The following is a 20,098-nucleotide window of genomic DNA, read 5'->3' as shown; positions in this document are numbered from 1 at the left end:
CTTTTTGTAATTCAGAATAAAATGGCGGATCCAGGCAAAGATCAATAAAGAATGTTAAAAGCATTAGTGATGGTTGTTGAATAATAGGATATTGGCAAATTGCCCAGCATATCACACCATAGATTATCTGATCATTGGAAACATATCTTTACAGTGGGTCTCTCTGGTAGTCACTACTTCCATACAGTGATCCAATTTAGCTTTCAGAATAATGGGTCTACGTGAAGTTATGTATCTCAGAATGATTCATTATGGAGTACCCAACATCATTTAGGATGTATTCTGACCCAGATTATTTGCCAAGCTGAAATAAGCCTTTGGAGTTAACTTCAAATTACAGGAATAAAAGGAACAGTTAAACTATATTACAAAGAAATGTTTAGAAACATTTAGAATGAAGGACGTTTAGTGAGACAGAGTCTGGTCTTTCCATGGAGTTATTGTTATGAAAAGAGAAAAGGGGTGTCTTAAATTGAAAGAGATTAATCAAATGTAAGGTGTGAGACTTGATTAGGTTCTGATGTTAAAAAAATAATTTCTAAGAGCTACTTTGGAACAATTAGGGAAATTGGAATATAAACTGAATATTAGACGTCTTCAGAGAATTCCAGGGTTTCCCTGTATGCTTCTCTATTTCATTTTTCTTCATGGAGTGGGAGCTGCAAACTGATCTTCAATTTGTTCACCAGCTTGGGTTTGAACGTATATATTAAAAATACTACCTTGTGGCCACCTGAGTGATTCAGTTGGTTAAGTGTCTGTCTTCGGCTCAGGTCATGATCCCAGAGTCCTGGGATTAAGCTCTGAATTGGGCTCCCTACAGTGAGGGGAGTCTGCTTCTCACTCTGTGCCCTCTTTCTGTGAAGGAAAAAGAAAGAAAGAAAGAAAAGAAAGAAAGAAAGAAAGAAAGAAAGAAAGAAAGAAAGAACGAAAGAAAGAAAGAAAGAAATAGCAGCAATATTTTGAAAGGAAGGAAGGAAGAAAGAAAGAAAGAAAGAAAGAAAGAAAGAAAAAGAAAGAAAGAAGAAAAAATCTTAAAAAAAACTACTTTGAAGTTTTGGTCAGTTACTTTATATGCAACGTGACCTTTAAAAGTTTTGCATAATCTAGTATTTTAACAATCACATTAACATACATTAGCTGAAGCATGTTACAATTTACAAAATATTTTAACAGCATCTAATATCTCATTTGAATCTCAAAACAACTTTATAGGATTTGAATTTTTACTCCATTTGATAATGAGGAAACTGAGTTTTTGGCATTTTGTCAATCATTCATTCCATATATATTGAAATCACTTTTTTATTGTATTGCAGAAGCGATAGCTGCTTCAGTGTTTTCAAAAGAATATTATTTTGAAGAGACAAGAACATCTTCCTGGTGTCTCTGTGATCAGACCGTTACCCAGCTACGCGCACCTATCATGTTCTAGCAGCTGTATGTAATTCCTAGCTTGATCCTTTGTGCAGCACGGTACATAATTAAACAGTTTGGAAATGCTTCAATGACAATGTGAAATTGGTGTTTATAGAGTTTGGAATTACCTCTTTTGATCCTCTGCACTTGCTAGATATACACAATTCTGCCCCCACTGTCCATCCTCACTTAGTACTTACAAATAATTCTTTTAGTGCCCTTGCTTTTAAGTGTGATTGGAAATTTATTTTTATACATTTAGTTATGCATGCAGTTCTTCGGTGCACTGTTAGCAGCAATATTTTGTTGCAAGCAAACTTTATGAAAGGGGTTTGTCTTTTCTACTAGTAAATAAATCAGATGAATTTATGTCTGTGTCAATGAGAGGTGATTTGGGACACTAAAATCTTTGAAAATTGTGTTAGATGAAAAAAAGTGCAGCTATAGAAAAGTATAAAAAGACGTTCATGAGCTTTTATAAACAGCTGTATTTTGATCATTCATTCATATCTTAGCAAAAGCAATAATATTTCAAAATGAAAATGTGATTTTTCATTTTGAAATATAATTATAGTTTATGGAGAAATCTGGAAGAATGTTTATTTTAAGGTTCATCTCTATAGGTATTAAATGATAATGGTAGTTATTAGATATGAAAGAGAAATGGAAAGCTCAACCATTTCTCAATAGCTCTGGATCAGGTGGTGCTCATTTGGCATGATGGACAATTGTTTCTTGTACAAACAACAACAAAAATAAAGCAAAAATATTCAGTGACAGCCATTGGGAAGAAGGAGCTACGCAATGGGAACTGAAAACCAGCAATGTCAGTAGCAGAACTTATATAAGGTTAATTTCAAATGTTTACTTTCCAGAAAAACATGAGCATATTGTTTTCAGTCAATTTACTTATCAGTTTCGGTCTTGGATTGGAAAATAATTGAATCACGTGTCAGGGAAAGTCAAAGATGGCATGAGTTCTTGAAGTTTTTCATTCCTCTTTCCATGAAAACAGCAAACCATTTTGAGTTCAGTTTATGTAAATCATTTTCATCATGAAAAAAAGAACTTCTAAGAATATTCTTGGAGACACCTGCTCCATACATACTGCTTGTACTTAACTATTCATAGTATAGATTTATAAAAACATGTAAGGGAAAAATTGAACCAAAGGTATAATCTAGTGCAATTTTATCATTTTAGAGAAAAAAGAGAGAGCAGGAGGAAAGAGAGGAGAGGGGAAGGGGGCAGAGTAGAATTGAAGGGAGAGGGGAGAAGAGATAGAAAAGACACAACGAGGCTGATCAAGTGATTTTGTCCGTAGCAAACGGAGTGAATAGCAACACCTAGACTAAAATCTAGGGTCGGTGCTAGACTCCTCATTCATGTCCTTTTCAGTGCCAGGCAGGGTATGACAGTAGTCAAGACTCTCACTTCTAAGTTTGTATCACTGTTCACTACTTACCAGATGTGTGACCTCTGGTAAATTCCTAAACCTAAATGAGGGTCCTATAGTACCTACCTCATGGAGTTGTTGAGGGAATTAAATGAAATAGCACATGTAAAGCATTTAACAGAGTGGATTTGTGTGCGTGCATGAGTGTGGATGCGTGTGCTAGCACTGATTTTCTAGTTCATTTAATCATTCCTCTTTTCTCTGGTGTGCTGGCTCACTCCACTATAGAGCTCACATCACAGTTGGACGCTGAGGGTTCCTTCCTCGGTTTTCCCAGTCTTGTCTTTGATCAGAAGTGATGCCTGGAGTGGGCTTCCAGGTCAGACTCCTCAGAGCGACTGTTGAGAATTTAAACTTCAAAAGAAATTAATTATCAAGTGAGGCATCGCTGGGTAGGTTGACCTGAATGTTTGCAAATCTGTTTGAACTCTGAAAAAAAAAAAAAAAAGGAAATCAGAATGATTATTTTTGAATGTGAACTTGCTTTTGGATAGCATGGTTAATATACTTGTAAAATGTGTCATCAGAGCCAGCCCAGGAGGTTGCAAGGCTGACCCCACTTCTATGGTGAGATGAAATTCATTATTTCTTATATGTGTCACACGAGGAGGCCTATTTTAGCTGATTACTGAAAGAATTTTCTAATAGAACTATTCAGGAAGGGAATGGTCTGCCTCAGGGGGTCTGCTGGCATCTACGAGCAGAGGCTGAGTGACCCAAGTGGAAGAGTGCAGTAGTGCTGCGTGGGTGGGCTGGTAAGCAGATGTTGAAGCCCTTTCCAGAAATGAGATGTTAGGCCTGGAATTCCTGAATTAAAATGACCAAAGTTAGAAAGAAACTTTTCTTCTGTGTTTCCTTCATCCATATGAATTTAAGTTATTTTGTCACAATGATCAAATAGAAGCATATTCTTCCTTTTTTTTTTATTGAGGTGAACTTGACATAAAATGAGTCATTTTAAAGTGAGCATTTCAGTGGTATCTAGTATGTTCACAGTATTGTGCAAGGACCACTTCTGTCTAGATCCAAACCATTTCATCACCCCAAAGGAAACCCTTTGCCCATTAGACTGTTACTTCCCCTTTCCCTCTCACTCCAATCCCTAAAAAACATGAGTTTGCTTTCTATCTCTATGAATTTGCTAATTTGGGGTATGTCCTATAAATGGAGTCACGCCATATGTGATCTTTTGTGTCGGGCTTCTTCCACGTAAAGTTGAATACTAATCAGCCATAGAAGGGAATGAATAACTGATTTATGTTTCAATATGGATGAACTTCAAAAACTCTCACCACTGAATGAAAGATAGCCATAGATTTTTCATTAGTGCATGCCTTTTATCATGTTGGGAAATTTCCCCTCAATTCTCAATTTTCTGAGTGTTTTTATCACAAAGGGATGTTAGATTTTGTCAAATGCTTCTTCTGTGTCAAATGGTATGACCATATGGTTTGTTTGTTTTATTCTCTTAGTGTGATGTATTGCATCGATTGACATTCTTTGCATTCCCACTTAGTCATAGCATATAATCTTTTTAATATGCTATCAGATTTGGTCCGCTAGTTAACTTGTTGAGGTTTTTACGTCAGTATTCATAAGGGAGATTGGCCTATGTAGTATCCTTTTTTTTTTCCCTTTTTTTATTGAGGTAAGTGGACATGTGGTATTATACTAGTTTCAAGTGTATGATATGATAATTGATATTTGTATATACCAGAAAGCAATCACTGTAAGTCTAGTTAGCAACCACCACCATAAAATTGAACTCCTTCACTCTTTTCATCACCTTCCAGCCCTTTTCCCCTTTGATGGCCACCAATCTATTCTCTGTATCTATGACTTTTTTTTGTTCTCTTGTTTTGGTTGTTAGATTCCACATATAAATGAAATCATAAGGTATTTGTCTTTTTCTGTCTGGCTTTAGTTCAGAGTAATACTGGCTTCATTGAATGAGTTATGGTTTATCCCCCTCTTCTTTTATTTTCGTGAAGTGTTTGAGGAGGATTGGCATTAATTCTTCTTTAAATATTTGGTGGAATTCACCAGTGAGGCCATCTGGCCTGGACTTGACTTTGCTGGGATAATTTCTTCCTTTTATCCTAGAAAATTGTTTGGAAATACTCCTGAAGTATTCTTGATATCTGGGAAAAATAGTCCTTCATAATTTTCTGGGTTAAACTTTGATGGTTAGCCAGTTCTTTTGAACTACCAACTCAAATCTTGTGGGTTTTGTTTTGTATTTCATCTTTACTTTTGTGTGTGAGGGAGAGGGTCATGGTTCAGATTCTTTTATTCACATTGGTAATTTCTTTATCCTCAGGATTAACAGTCATCTTTTTTTCTTTGTATTTGGTTTAATTGGGTTTAAAACTGTATTAAAACTGTAATACTTTTTTGACTTTTGTTATTCAATGCTCTTAGGCTTCACTATATAGATGCATCATGTAGAACTATTGACCAGAGAAGCAGTGCACAAGTCCCCTGTTACTATTGGCTCTTTTTGCTTTTAATGATAAATAAACACTGTATAAAATGCTGCTTTGATTTATCTGTATTGAGAGATGCTCTAATGCTCTAATGTAGGTGAATCTCTAGTTAACTGGTGTTTAATATAATTGATGTTGATGGTAAATAATAAAAATTCCTTAAAAAACATATCAATACATTAAAACTTTTTTCCACATAGTCCTTTGCCTTTGTTAAACATCATGTGTAGGTTATAATTTGATGTTCTTTTTGATGACTCAGGGGCATCATATGAGCCTTATTTATTGGGCAGTGCTACATCTAAGCACTCAAACTACACCCACCAAAGAGATCGTATTTAAGATAATGTGTAGCTTTTTTCCCTGTCTTCTAGCTCTTCTTTTCCTCTCCAAATCATAGCCATGATTTCCTTTTTGCTATATTACCTGTGCATCTGACCTAAAAGTTTTCTACTTTTTTCAATAAATGACAACTAGTTTTCCAAGAGAAAGGAGAGAAATGAGTAGATGAATTATATTTAATGTTCAAGTAGATATTAAGTACTTTTCCATGGGGCTAGTCTACTATCCTTAGAAGAGTGAACAGGATCTGAGACTTATGGAAAGATGACTTATGGCTGATTCTGTTAGAGAAAAGTGTGTACCTTTTCAAATGCCTACTGTCTGCCTTACTTGTGTACAATATATTATTTACTCTTCAGCCCAATGCTGTTAGCTATACATTGCTATCTGTTGTTATCCTCATTATTCGCTGTATTTGATGAAATACAGATTAAGGGAAGAGACTTGGTCCAAGTTACATATGGTCCTTAATGGCAATCATTTCTTGGCATGATATCAGAAGTATAGACAATGAAAGCAAAAATAAACAAAAGAGACTGCATCAAACTAAAAAGCTTCTGCACAGCAAACAATTAACAACATGAAAAGGCACTCTACAGAATGGGAGCAAATATTTGTAAACTATGCATATAATAAGGGATTAATATTCAAAGTATATAAGGAATTTTTTAAAGCAAATAGTGAAAAAAAGGTAACTCAAGAAAAGGACAAAGAAATAGATATTTAAATGGACATTTCTCCAAAGTAGACAAACAAATGGCTACCACCTGTTCAGTGGGCATTATCAAAAAATCAAAAGAAACAAGCGTTGGTGGAAATGTGGAAAAAATGGAAGCCTTGTACACTGTGTGGATCAGGGTGTAAACTGGTGAGGCCACTAAGGTAAGGAGCATGGGGATCCTCAAAACATTAAAAATACACATACCATGTGATCCAGCAATTCCACTACTGGGTATTTATCCAAAAGAATTGAAATGAAGATCTTGAAGAGATAATTGCACATCCACTGTTCATTGTGGCATCATATGCAATAGCCAAGAAGTAGAAACAACCTAAATGTCCAGCAATGGATAAAGAAAATGAGTTATATTCACACAGTAGAATATAGTGTCCAGCCTTAAAAACAAGACTGAAATCCTGCCACATGCAATAGCCTAGATGAAGTTTGGGGAAAATATGCTAAGTGACAAAAGTCAGTTGCAGAAAGACAAATACTTCATGATACCCCTTATGTGGGGTAAATAAAATATTCAAACACATAGAAGAAGAGACTAGAATAATGTTTTCAAGGGATTGTGGGAAAAGGGGGAATAAGGGATTGTTCAACAGGTGTAAGTTTTCAGGTATGCAAAATGATGAAGTTCTAGAAATCTGCCTAAAGTGCCTAATGCAAACAATATTGTTGTAATGAGTTAAAATTCATTAAGAGGGTAGATCTTATGTTAAGTGATCTTATTGGAATAAAAAAAGTGATATGGGGAAAATATGAAAAAGGGAGTGTTTACTCACATTTTAAAAAAATAGTGGCATAAGGTTTTTTCACTTGCCTGCTATGGAGAAATCACTGCCTTTTTTATTGGTTAAGTTCATTTGCTAAGTCTACTCATCAAATGTGCATTGAGCAACTTTTATAAGCCAAACGCTGTGAATGGAACTGAGGTTACAGAGATGAAGAAGTTGCTAGCTTTACCCATCATGAACACAGAGTTTAATAAACTACACCCACCAAAAGAGATCATATTTAAGATAATGTGTAGTAAGGGCCATTATATCGGCACACAACAAAGAGGAAAAGAAGGTAAGAAGAGCTTCTGCGTGGGTTGGTGCCGGAAAAGGCTTTCAAGGGAAGGTAGGTTTTGTGCTGAAAGTGTGTGAAGAAGAGTTGACCAAATGGACAACAGGGGAGGCAGGACAAAGCATTTTAGTGACAGCAGCTCGGAATTCCCAGCAAACGAGTAGTGCTTGGGGAGCTCAGTCCCTCCGCTGTCAGTGGGTGGAGGAAACTCTGACAGTGCTTCTCCCCAGGCCCCTGTGCCTCTTTGACTATTGCTGTTCCTCCTGACCGCTGTGTGCTTGTCCTGCTAACACAGCCCCTATAGCTCTTTGCAGGACACGGTAGAGAGGCAGGTGCTTGGGGCACCATTAGCTAACACTCAGCTGATGTCAGAATAAAAAAGCCTCTGACTCAGTCAGTACAGACCATGAAGTATCATTTACACCCAGAGTTCTCTGTGGGATCAAGCTGAGTCTACGACTTGCCCAAAAAACACGTGCTTGCTTGGCTCCCCCCCCCCCCCCTCCTGTCTTAATTGGCCATTACCAGTTGCTCCTGGGAGCACTTCCTTAGGAAATCAGGAAATCACTTGCACGTTAATCTTTGGCTTAGAGTATGTCTCTGGAAGGCTCATCCTCAGACAATAGGGGATTAACACTTGCCTTGAAAAACCCCTAATGTCATTTTCAGAATCAAATGCAGTAACACATATAAGGCTTTGCACTTATAAAGCACCACACAAATGCCAGGTATGGTTTATTATTAAGAGTAATGTTCTGAGGGCACCTGGGTAGCTTGATCAGTTAAGGGTCTGACTCTTGATTTCGGTTCAGGTCATGATCTCAGGATCCTGAGATCAAGCTCCACATTTGGGTTCATGCTCAGCATGAACTCTCCTTCTCCCCCCTGCTTGCACTCTCTCTCTCTCTCTCAAATAAATAAAATCTACAAAAAAAGTAAAAGAAGTGATGTTCTGGCATTTTTAGCAATAGAAAGTGAGGATAGAAGTTATACTTCATGCCATCAGGGAAATACAAATCAAAACCATAATGAGATCCCACCTCACACCAGTGAGAATGGGGAAAATTAACAAGGCAGGAAACAACACATGTTGGAGAGGATGTGGAGAAAAGGGAACCCTCTTACACTGTTGGTGGGAGTGTGAACTGGTGCAGCCACTTTGGACAACTGTGTGGAGGGTCCTCAAAGAGTTAAAAATAGACCTGCCCTACGACCCAGCAATTGCACTGCTGGGGATTTATCCCAAAGATATAGATGCAGTGAAACGCTGGAACACCTGCACCCCGATGTTTCTAGCAGCAATGGCCACAATAGCCAAACTGTGGAAGGAGCCTCGGTGTCCATCGAAAGATGAATGGATAAAGAAGATGTGGTCTCTGTATACAATGGAATATTCCTCAGCCATTAGAAACGACAAATACCTACCATTTGCTTCCACGTGGATGGAACTGGAGGGTATTATGCTGAGTGAAGTAAGTCAATCAGAGAAGGACAAACATTGTATGTTCTCATTCATTTGGGGAATATAAATAATAGTGAAAGGGAATAGAAGGGAAGGGAGAAGAAATGTGTGGGAAATATCAGGAAGGGAGACAGAACATAAAGACTCCTAACTCTGGGAAATGAACTAGGGGTGGTGGAAGGGGAGGAGGGCGGGGGGTGGGGGTGAATGGGTGACAGGCACTGAGGGGGGCACTTGACGGGATGAGCACTGGGTGTTATTCTGTATGTTGGTAAATTGAACACCAATAAAAAAATAAATTTATTATAAAAAATAAATTAAAAAATAAAAATTAAAAAAAAAAGAAGTTAACACTTCACTCTTGAAATTATCAGTATGAGTTAATTTCTTAGCAGGAACCATTCTGACATCAGCTTTCAGGCATGTGATTGTGAGGAGTGTGGCAATTCTTATCTCATAGACTGGTTAGACCAGGGGGACTTCGACAAGGTATTGTAGAGTATCTGGGGGAAAAAAACGCACAGTGAAAATTATGCTTTTGGGGATGATTTAATTTTTTTCATTTTGTTTTGAGATCCACTTGATCATCTATTATGGTTTTCAGGTTTCGGTGAGGTAACCTGCATGAGAATGGCTATGTAGGCCGGAAGTGAAGTTAACCTACCAGGTGCAGTTTGGGGTTTGGTTTTGGTGAGGTCTTTTCTGCTGTTGTTTTGGTTTTGCTTTTTTAATGGCTGAAGAGTGTATAATAGAGAAATAAAAAGGCTGGCTAGGACAGCACTGGAATACCAAATTCAGATTACATATTGAAAGCTCATAAAATACCACTTAATTTGCTGCCTCTTAAGGCAAAACAAAGGCTGGCATAATTTTTTCCTCCTTGGTCTCTAGTCACTGAATGAGACATACTGATACTATTAAGCTTTTACTTTTTAAAACCAGTTAAGGGAGAGAACTTCACTCTAAGTGATTTGTGCAGCTTCTGACATCACTATTCTGAATATACCATCTCTAGGTGGTAACTACTCTGTTGGGCTCATCAACATGTCTTTTGTGAATTGAGTATGATGCTTGGATCCATTAAATGATCAAGCATTGAGGGCTACATAACCATTAAAGCTTAATTGCTTTTGTCATGAAGCTGTTTACATTAGATGATAAGATTATTAGTATGATCTACATTCTTTCCAGGCAAGCTAGAAGCTTGGGGTGTGTGTGTGTGTGTGTGTGTGTGTGCGCGCGCGCGCGCACGTATCAGTTTGTTCAAAGCATGTGTAGGGTCCTATGTTAAGTAACAAGGCATCAATACTTATCCTAAAAATCTTAATCCTATACCCATCCAATGGTGAAAGACGGCAGGGAAGTCCAGCTGACCCCAGATGTGTTCACTTGCTCTGTTTCTTGCTGTCAATGTGCAGCCAAGATTTCTAGTGAGCTGGTAAACTGGACGTTGGAGAGAAGCACTGGTCAGATTTTCACCTGATGAGTGGGTGAGCCCATCTAGTGCTGAGATTTATGCTGCTCATCATTTCAGTGCCAGTAGGAGAAGAGTTGCTTTCAGTGACTATACTAGCAAGTTCTCTGTCCAGCAGTTCCAAGATTTCACTCTCCACAGCACCTTTCCTCTCAAAAATAGATTTGTAGAAAAGCCTTTCCTTTTCCCCTAAAACTCAGTCCTACCAAAAACAAGCCAACTGACCATCCTCAAAAGATAGATGAAGAGGGACGCTGGGGGAACTCAGTTGGTTAAGCCTCTGACTCTTGATTTCAGCTCAGGTCATGATCTCAGGGTTGTGGAATCAAACCCTGCATGGGGGTCCATGTTCACCGGGGAGCCTGCTTGGGTTCTCTCTCTCTCTCTCCTGCTGTCCCTTCTCCCACTCCAGCTTGTATGCTCTCTCTCCCTAAAATAAATAAATAAATCCTAAAAATAAAAAAGATAGATGAAGAAAGGTGGGAGATTAAAGGGTGAGATGTCATGAAAGTCTGGAAGGGTGCTATGAGACTCCTTTTAATTTTTTCCTTCATAAAGTCTGTAACATTAGCTTTTGCAGGTTGCATGATGTTATTAGTGATTGAAGGCTGTAGAAGGAAGGTTGCATTAGTGTGCTGGGGTGGCCATAGCAGAGTAACACAGACTGAGTGGCTTAAATAGTGGAAACTTATTTTCTCACAGTTCTCAGGGCTAGAAATCAGAGGTATTGACAGGGTTGGTTTCTCCTGAGACCTCCCCTTGGTTTATAGATGGCCACTTTCTCACTGTGTCTTCACATGGTCTCCCCTCAGTGCAAGTTTGTGTCCTGATCTCTTCCTAGTGGCACACTAGTCATTGGATTAAGGCATACCCCCAATGACCTCATTTTAACTCAATTACCTCTTTAAAGGTCATTACCTCCAAATGCAGTCACATTCTGGGTACTGAGCATTAGGGCTTCCTCATACTCATTTTGAATGGACATAATGTTGTTTCTAAGTATTCCCCTAATACCTAACATTATTATCAACAAAGAAAATAATAGTGCTTTTCCAAAGACTTCTGAGACATTCCCTCCTCTGTGAGCATTTCTGGCTCCCCATCTCTAGACTTTCAGTAGCACGTTCTCTCCTGATGGTTGTGTGGCCTCCACTGGATAGTACCAGCCTGCTCCATCCTTGATGCTTGCTCATATTAAGAACAGGAACTATAACTTCAAAGCAATTGGTGCTAGGGACTAGAGTCGAAGCAACACACTATTCAAACCCATGGGGACGGCCTTTGTTATAAACCAGCAGGTATTATAGAAAGGAACTCTGGAGTCAGCCATCTGGAATAAAACTAGGTCGAGAGAGAGAATACAAAAAAATTGTATCCACCAGAAATTTGGGACGGTAGAAGCTGTTGTCTCAAACTTGCTTTTTTCTTAAAAAAAAAAAATTGTTTTTCTCTGCTCAATTCCAGGAGTGTGAAGGGATGTTTCTCCCCATGTGTGTGCCCTCTTGTCTGCCTCTCTGCTTTCTCTACAGTCTCGACAGCTCTAGGCAGTGGGACATGGGGACCTGCAAGGACTAGGGTCTCCACTCCCTCATGTGACAGTCCTGAGCAGGGGTGGTGGGAGGGTGGAAGAAGGGGTATCACCCAGCACCCTGGAAGGAAGATGGATGGCACCGGGCTTTTCTTGTTCTCAGGATGCATTTATTTCATTTTTGTTTCTATTCTTTTTTACCTAGACCTGGTTTTATCTCTGGTTTTCAGAGATTGCCGTCCTTCCCAACCAGTCTATTCACTTACCATTTTAGTGCTACTTTACTTACCTCTGAACTGGAGAAAAGAATACTTGTTTCAAGAGCTACCAAATTAAATGAGAAATCGATGTAGAGGGCCTGACCATGGCAGGCACAAAAGGGGGGCTGAGAAAGGATCTCTACCCTCCTCTCCTGCACCTTCTCTTCCTTCCAAACACTGCTCGGAGGGGAAGGGGGACCAAGTATTAATGTTCTGTGGCTCCTTCTAGATTTGTTGCCTACCCCATTTCCTTGGGCTCAAGGAGACACATGTCATCATAAAGCATTTTCAGTTCCTTTCTCTTCTATCCTCAGTGATTATATTCTCCATAGATTTTAAATTGGAAATACTGGGGTACCTGGGTGGGTCAGTGGTTGAGTACCTGCCTTCAGATCAAGTCATGATTCCAGGGTCCTAGGATTAAGTCCAGCATCAGGCTCCCTGCAGGGAGCCTGTTTCTCCCTCTGTCTATGTCTCTGCCTCTTTCTGTGTCTCTCATGAATAAATAAATAAAATCTTAAAAAAAAGAACCACTTAATATTAAAAAAAAGTCAATGAAGGCAAATCTATGTTAGTCACTTCAAGGAAACGGGAGGATATTGGAGAAATAGACATTAAAATTTTTCGTATTTACTGAGATATGTGTAGGGAAAACTGAGAACACAGACTTTGGGATGAATCCACTAAGAAGCTTTCTTGGGATGCCTGGGTGGCTCAGTGGTTGAGCGTCTGCCTTTGGCTCAGCTTGTGATCCTGGAATCCTGGGATTAAGTCCAACATTGGGCTCCCTACATAGAGCCTGCTTCTCCCTCTGCCCATGTCTCTGCCTTTCTCAATAAATAAATAAAATCTTTTTTAAAAATGGGAATACTCTTTTTTTTTTAAATTTGTGGGAAGAATGGACTTTCTTCCTGGGTATAAGAGGTTCGACATTTAAGCATCCTTTGCATTTAATTAATGAAATCAGTTTCAGTCAAAATACTATACCAGGCATGCTCATCCCACAAAAACTCATTCCCTGTACTTGTCGAGGATACTTCTTCTTAGATTTCATTTTTTTTTATTGTTTTATTTTTTAGATTTTTTTTAAATTTTTTTAGATTTCATTTTAAAAGAGAGAAAAGTCCTTGGCCATGGGTTCAAAGGTACAGCTTCTCTTGCATACAGAATGATGGTGAGCTAACACTCTCACCCTGCTCAGCCCCACCCTCCTCTACTATTTTTGTTCACTCCACAGTGCTTAACCACTTGATAGATCACATAGTTCACTTCTCTGTTTGTGGTCAAGCTCCCAGTATTAAAACATAATCTCCATAAAGCAGAATTTTTTTTCTATTGTACCTTCAAGAGTACATGGCATAGTACCTAGCCCAAAGTATGCAGTTCATAGATTTCTGTTGACAGATAAGTGAATAAATTTCCTCCTATCCCCATGAATTTTCAGCTCTAGTCAAACATAATCTCTCACTACATCACCGTCCTCTAAGATTTAGCTCTGACTTGTCCCCAGCTCACACAGCTTGACCTATCCCACTACCCCGGTATATTTCCCCCTGCTCCATAAATTTTTCCTTTAAAATTTTAATTTTTACAAAATACATCTTCATAGTCCATATTTCACGGGACAAAAAACTATATGAAAAATAGTGATCTCTGCTCATCCTTCTTCACCACTTTTCACTCTTGATCCTGTTCCCAGTGGCAACTTTATATGCATTTGTTCCTGGTATTTACTTCCGAATTTCAATAATATACTGGTACCAGTGAAAGGACTATTTGCTTCCTATTTGTAACAAAATAAGTACAGAAATTGAAAGTGAGTTTTGGAAACTTTCATAGCAATTTTACATTGTCATAGTATCCCAGATCACTAACCATTTTTTTAAAATTCATTTTTATTGTAATTTATAAAAGTACTAGTCCATAGAAGTAAAAAATATAAACAAAACCAAAAACTAGTCCTTTCTAAAGGCAATTTGAGAAACAGTGTTCTCAGCTACATACATCTCACTTGTTCTGGGATCTGCCTTCACTATCACGGTTTTGTTTTTGTTTGTTCGTTTTAAGAGTAGGAGGAGGAAAGAGAAATCTTTTCTAGACATTTCTGGTCTGATATCTCATTAACTTACAGATGTGTGATAATTTAGCTTGTAGAACCTTCTGGTTAAAAAATTGTTTTCACTAAGAATTTGACAATGTAACTCCGTCATCTTCCAGCATTCAATATTCTAGTAAGAAATTCAATACCTTTCTTATTTCCCAAACTTAGTTGGTGACATCTATTTTTTTTCTCCCTAGAAATCTTCAGAGATTTTTTTTTTTTACTTTTAATGTTCTGAAATTTCATGATTAGGTCAGGACTTAACATCTTTCAATTCCAGGTAATTTTTTCCCCTGATTTCTTGGCAATGTTTTCTATTCTTTTGCTTCCTAAAATTCCTTTTAGTCAAATGTTGAAGTTATTGAATTGATGTTTCCTTTTTATGCCTGCTTTATCCCATGGTCTGTTCATTTATCATTCTGTTCTCCTTTCAAACTGTGCTGGCTAGGGTGGAGACAGTACTACCTCTTACTTAAATTTTCAACCATTTCCATTTTCAGCCCTTTGCCTCACAACCACCAACCATGGTACTTTGTGATTCCAATTATCAACATGAAACAAATTTTGTAGGCTTAGCTGTTTGTTTTATAATAGTTTTTCTCTCTGTAAAGACTTACATTTGAAATTTGCACTTTGCTAAATCGATTCTTACATATTGCAGTTTGAGGTAGCAGGTGTTTTGGGTTTTATTGACTTTGGAGAGTCTGTCTTGTGTTCTCCTTGCTGTATTGAGCTGAATTCTAAGCAAGTAGGATGCAAAAATGTGTTTTACATAGTCTTAAAGCCAAAAGTCCTTTTGTTTCTATTTAAATTGAGTTCTAATCATTACACATCTCCTTCCAGGAGCTTTCTTGAATAACTCATATTTTTAACACTTTCATATTTTATATACTATTTATCTTTATATATAAGTGTGCATGTAAACGCAATATACTTTTATGTTCATAACAGGCTAAAACAATTTATTATTTGGGATTTGTCTATGATTTTATTTATTTATTTATTTATTTATTTATTTATAAGATTTTATTTATTTAATTGATAGAGAGATAGAGCCAGAGAACACAAGCAGGGGGAATGGCAGAGGGAGAGAGAGAAATAGGCTCCCCATCAAACAGGGAGCTCGATGTGTAGCTCAATCCCAGTCCCCTGGGATCATGAGCTGAGCCAGAGGGAGATACTTAACTGACTGAGCCATCCAGGTACCCTGATTTGATTTATTTTTAAGGTCCTTGATAGTGGAGATGAACCAAACCAAACCAAACCAACAAAAACCCGGCTAAATCGGTCTACATACAGTTATTCAAAAGTGAGTGAAGTTTTAAAAAAAAGAAAGGTGAGTGATGTTAGTACAATAACAGGGAAATGATTTTTAAAAATGTTCCTACTCATTTGTAGTAGCCTCACTTCTCTCACTTCTTCCCATATATTTTCTTTCTTCCCTATTTGAAAAACCTTGATAAAATCCACACATACAGTCGTTCTTGTATAAGAGTATAGGAACGAATATAGATCAAAGCAAAAAGAATTTTTAGAACACACATTTCTTTTGAGAGAAAGGAGGTCACTGTGAGTTTACAAAGCTAAAAAAAATGATGAACAAATGGTCACCAAATGCTTTTACCTGGTTAGATGCCATCAGTTGAATAAGCTCCCCTCTGCATAAAGGCACTTAAGGAGGTACTTTGACTCTTCTAAGCCACCAGGAGGCCTGCCAATAAAAGACTGAACTAATAATGAAATGTTTCTGTTATGGCCTAAACAGTACTAAATACCAAGCTCTTGAAATGTCCTATGTCTGAGAGATGCATAGCTGAGAATATATTTTGAGGTAAAAATCTTTGGTCCATGTCACTTGGCAAAGACCATTTAAGTTTAAAATTCCAATTTTAAGACAATTTCTTATTAGAAGTTTATTTTTGTTTTTGTTATTTTATGTTTCCCCCATTTTGAACTGACCACTCCTGCCTGTGGACCACTGTGTACCCTGTCCAACCATATTAGACTTATTATGACTCTCTCTGTCTTGCAGACTAGACTGTAAGCTCATTGAGGGGAAGGGTAATGTCTTATGATTCTTATATTCATAGACCAAGAACAAAATGATTACTTAATAAATCCTTATTGTGCAAAATAGAGAGAAATTACCCAAATAAGTATATTAAATTTATTTACAAGAATACTTTTTTCTTCAAAGAGAAAGTTATAAATGAAAGGTTATCACTGATGTGACCTTATGCAGGTTGGAGCCTTTTAAGCTGCTATCCTTGAATCATTTTTTTCCAAAATTCGTCAAAGTAATTAATAGGAACAATCTTTTATCTTCTCAAGTGCAAAACAGCCATTGCAGTTTATGATTCTTCCTTCTCCCCTCAAGATGCCTGAATACTTTTGTTTCCTTCAGCAATAAAATCATCAGGTTCCTATTGCCTGGTAGCTGTGACTTATGAAATAAATCTATGAACTTAACAGCAATGAAGAGTGAACAAATGTAACATTCACACATCTTAGAATACTCACAGATGATGAATGGAAGGCTTGAATATGTGGCTTGGGTTTTGAGTCACTTTCCCTCTTTTGGCTATACTTTCTGTGAGGCATGGGTTCAAAGGAAAACTCACAAAGTTATGTTCCTTATAATATTTGCTCTGCCCAAGAAACATTTTGCAAATATACTTTAGCAGACATGTGACTTATACCAAAACCAGATTCTGGTCTTACTGCCAACAAAGCTTGGCCAATGCTTCTTTACACAGATGCATGATGTTTACACATAGCATACCTGATTGTTCAATCATCTACCCACAAAATACACTACTTCTTCTACACAGACTGTGGTTTCCAAGGCAACAGAGGGCTCCTTTAACAATGAAAGCACACACAAGTTGATTTCCATTTCTATATGCCAAGTCCTAACCACTTTCTCCAGCCATGGAACTTGTTTGCCAACAGGAAGGCAGAGCTGAGAAGAGAGTACTAATAGCAGAAGAAATGTTTTAATGTGTCAGCCGAGTTTAACGGCTATGAAGAAAGTTTTGTTTAACAGACTTATAGAGTGAGATTTATGGGGATCATTGGGTAGAGAGTGAAGTATACAGAACATACAAAGAGGTATAGAACCTTGAAGGACACAGTAAGATTGGAGGGGAGACCTGTCTTTTTGCTACTATTGAAGTATTTTGATAATGTAGGTTTCCAGTTCTTCCTTTGTAGGCATGTTTGTTGAAAATAAACTCCACCTTCTCATTTTCCATTCCCTCTAGAACCCAACACGATCTAGAACCTATTTAGAACTGCCCTTCCAAGACCACCCAAGTTATTCTGGAGGCCAGATCTTGTGGTTACTTGCCCCTCCTTATACTCTGGTTGAGCATCCTTCTATGCTGCCTCTCCTTTCTCCATTTTCCAAGAAACTAGTCTTCCCTATTTCTCCTCCACCTTCATGTTGGCTCATTCCCCTTTGCAGTCTCCTCTTCCTCCACCAATGCTTTTACTGTTTATCATCTCCACTGTTGACTCTTATAATTCTACATTTTCCTCTAGGCAATAGTCTCTAAACATGATTACACAGCAGAATCACTTAAGGGTCTTGTAAAAATTCCAAATCTCTGACCACAGTGCAACTTCATCTCTGGGGGCTAGATGCATCAGTGTATTTTGAAATTTTCCCAGGAGACTCCAATGTGCAGACAAGTTTGGGAAACCACTACCCTAGAGTGGTACCTCTCCTCCTAATTAACTCCAGATTAGCTGACACTCAACACACTAGGTTTGTGCCTTTTCCAGGACTGATTACATCTGTAATGTGTACAGTTACCCCTTCTTAAAAGTTCTCAATAGTGTCTCATTATTTCAGGATAAAATAAAAGAGTGTTGCCAGGGCATTAAAAGCTTCTATAGTCTAAGCTCTGCTTAGCAAAGGCCCATGGCAGACCTCTCTCCTGTCCTGCTTGAAACTCTCAGGCACATCGCTGGCCCTCTGCCTGGAATGACCTTCTTCATCTGGTTAATTCCAACTTATCCTTTCAGCCTGGACGTTTCCCTAATGGTTTTTCCTCTTACAACTCAGTGAGCTTCGCTGATCATAGGTCTTTCCCCATTTATATCTTTTTATTGGTTTATCTTATAGTAGACTTTAATTTGAGGATGAAGTGTTTGCTTTTCATTTCTCTACCCAGAGTGCAGAGTGCCTTGAGCCCACTGCCTGTTTAGTGTTTGACAAATGAATGAATAAAGGAACACGATAGCTGAAATTTTTTCATTGAAATCTTATTTGGATTTCTTTCTCAGGGGGTTCAAAAAGGCTACAGAGCCATAAAACTTATACACAACCTTCCTACAGGCTCCAGAATGATCTTTCTTTCTTCATGTTCTCTCATTCATCTGGCAAGTGGAGCACCTGGACAGGATCCAGATGGTGGAACCAATTTTCATGACACTTGAGAATCACCCTGAACATCATTTCCAGCAGCTAAAATTTCATCAAGAGCTGTTGTGCCATCAAGGAGTTTTTCCAACAGCTAGACATTACAAGCAGCTGCCTGCTGGCAGGAGGCTTGGGCAATTTTTAGGTCAAAAGGGGATCTGAGGGCAGATATGTGGCACAGAAGACCCAAGTGCCCCATCACTTACCAGAAAGACATAGGAAATCTTTTTAAAAACATTTCTATTCTGAGTAAAATGAAAAGTCTGAACTGTTTCTGCAGCTATGCAGTTCTATGAAATTAATCTTGAGTATGCTCTTTGAAAACTAGTATGAAAACAACTTAAAAAAATTTTGTGGGGAAAAAAATTTGTGGGTAAATATTTCCCTCTTTTGCAAATTATAGTTCAGAACCATTTTATTAGAAATTTTAATAAAAATATTTATAATTAGGGGTGCCTGGTAGCTCAATCAGTTATGCATCCAACTCTTGATTTTGGCTCAAGTCACAGTCTTTGTGGTTGTGGGATTCATCCCCTCTTGGGGCCCCTCTGACCCTCCCATTGCTCTAAATAAATAAAATCTTAAAAAAATAATTATAATTAAAAAATGCACCTAATGACACTATTGGCAAGACACAATAATTAGGAGAAAAGAAAGTAATAGCAACTCTCCCATTTGTACTTTGCAACCCTCTTTTGCTTTTTATATAACTGCTATTTTTATGGTAAGTTGTAAGCATTATAAAACAGAACTTAGGGTCTCATAAGGTTAAAATGTAAGTCATTTTCCCACAATCATCCAGTAAAAACAAATAAATATAAACAAAGATTGGGAGAAAATAACATGATTTCCTGAATGGCTGGCACTTCTGTGATCCACACACCATTTTCCAGATTTGATTTTTGCATTGTTTTTCTCTGATAACATGCACTTCTCCAAGCTTGCCATATCAATTAACCCTGTTGTCTGGGCTGCCAGTTGTAGTCTGTGAGGTCTTTTCCCAACCTTTTCCCATTGGCAATGGTAGACTACAGAATTTCAGTGTTAGTTTCATGTGGTTATGCTCAAAGGCATCCTCAAAGACAGGGCCTATTGTCACAACAATATCATCCATTTTAAGTACTGTGTTCGAATCATACACACTGGAATCTAAGCCACCACCCTGGACTATAAGCTGAGCAAGCACTTGCTCTAACTCTCTACTGCTGCCATCTTGAAATTCTTAATTTTTGAACAAGACTCCCCATAATTTTTTATTTTGCCTGGGCCTTGTAAATTATGTAACTGGTCCTGTCTGTAAATCCTCACTAAGCATTTTGTAGTGAGTGAAATGTGCCTAAAATTAACAA

General features: G+C 37.9%; 1 long non-coding RNA gene across 1 annotated transcript; it reads right to left on the bottom strand.

The window, feature by feature from the left end:
• Window positions 1-1,289: 1,289 nt before the first annotated feature.
• On the bottom strand, window positions 1,290-16,050 carry LOC140595063 (uncharacterized). The gene is made up of 3 exons (XR_011996457.1): window positions 15,948-16,050; window positions 6,629-6,755; window positions 1,290-3,304 (listed from the first exon to the last, which is right to left on the bottom strand). It is a non-coding gene; the product is annotated as an uncharacterized lncRNA (long non-coding RNA).
• Window positions 16,051-20,098: the final 4,048 nt, after the last annotated feature.

Source organism: Vulpes vulpes, chromosome 13 (assembly GCF_048418805.1).
Source record: "Vulpes vulpes isolate BD-2025 chromosome 13, VulVul3, whole genome shotgun sequence".
NCBI classification, from domain to species: Eukaryota; Metazoa; Chordata; class Mammalia; order Carnivora; family Canidae; genus Vulpes; species Vulpes vulpes.
The sequence above is the reverse complement of the archived record's forward strand: the minus strand, read 5'-3'. Positions and strand labels throughout refer to the sequence as shown.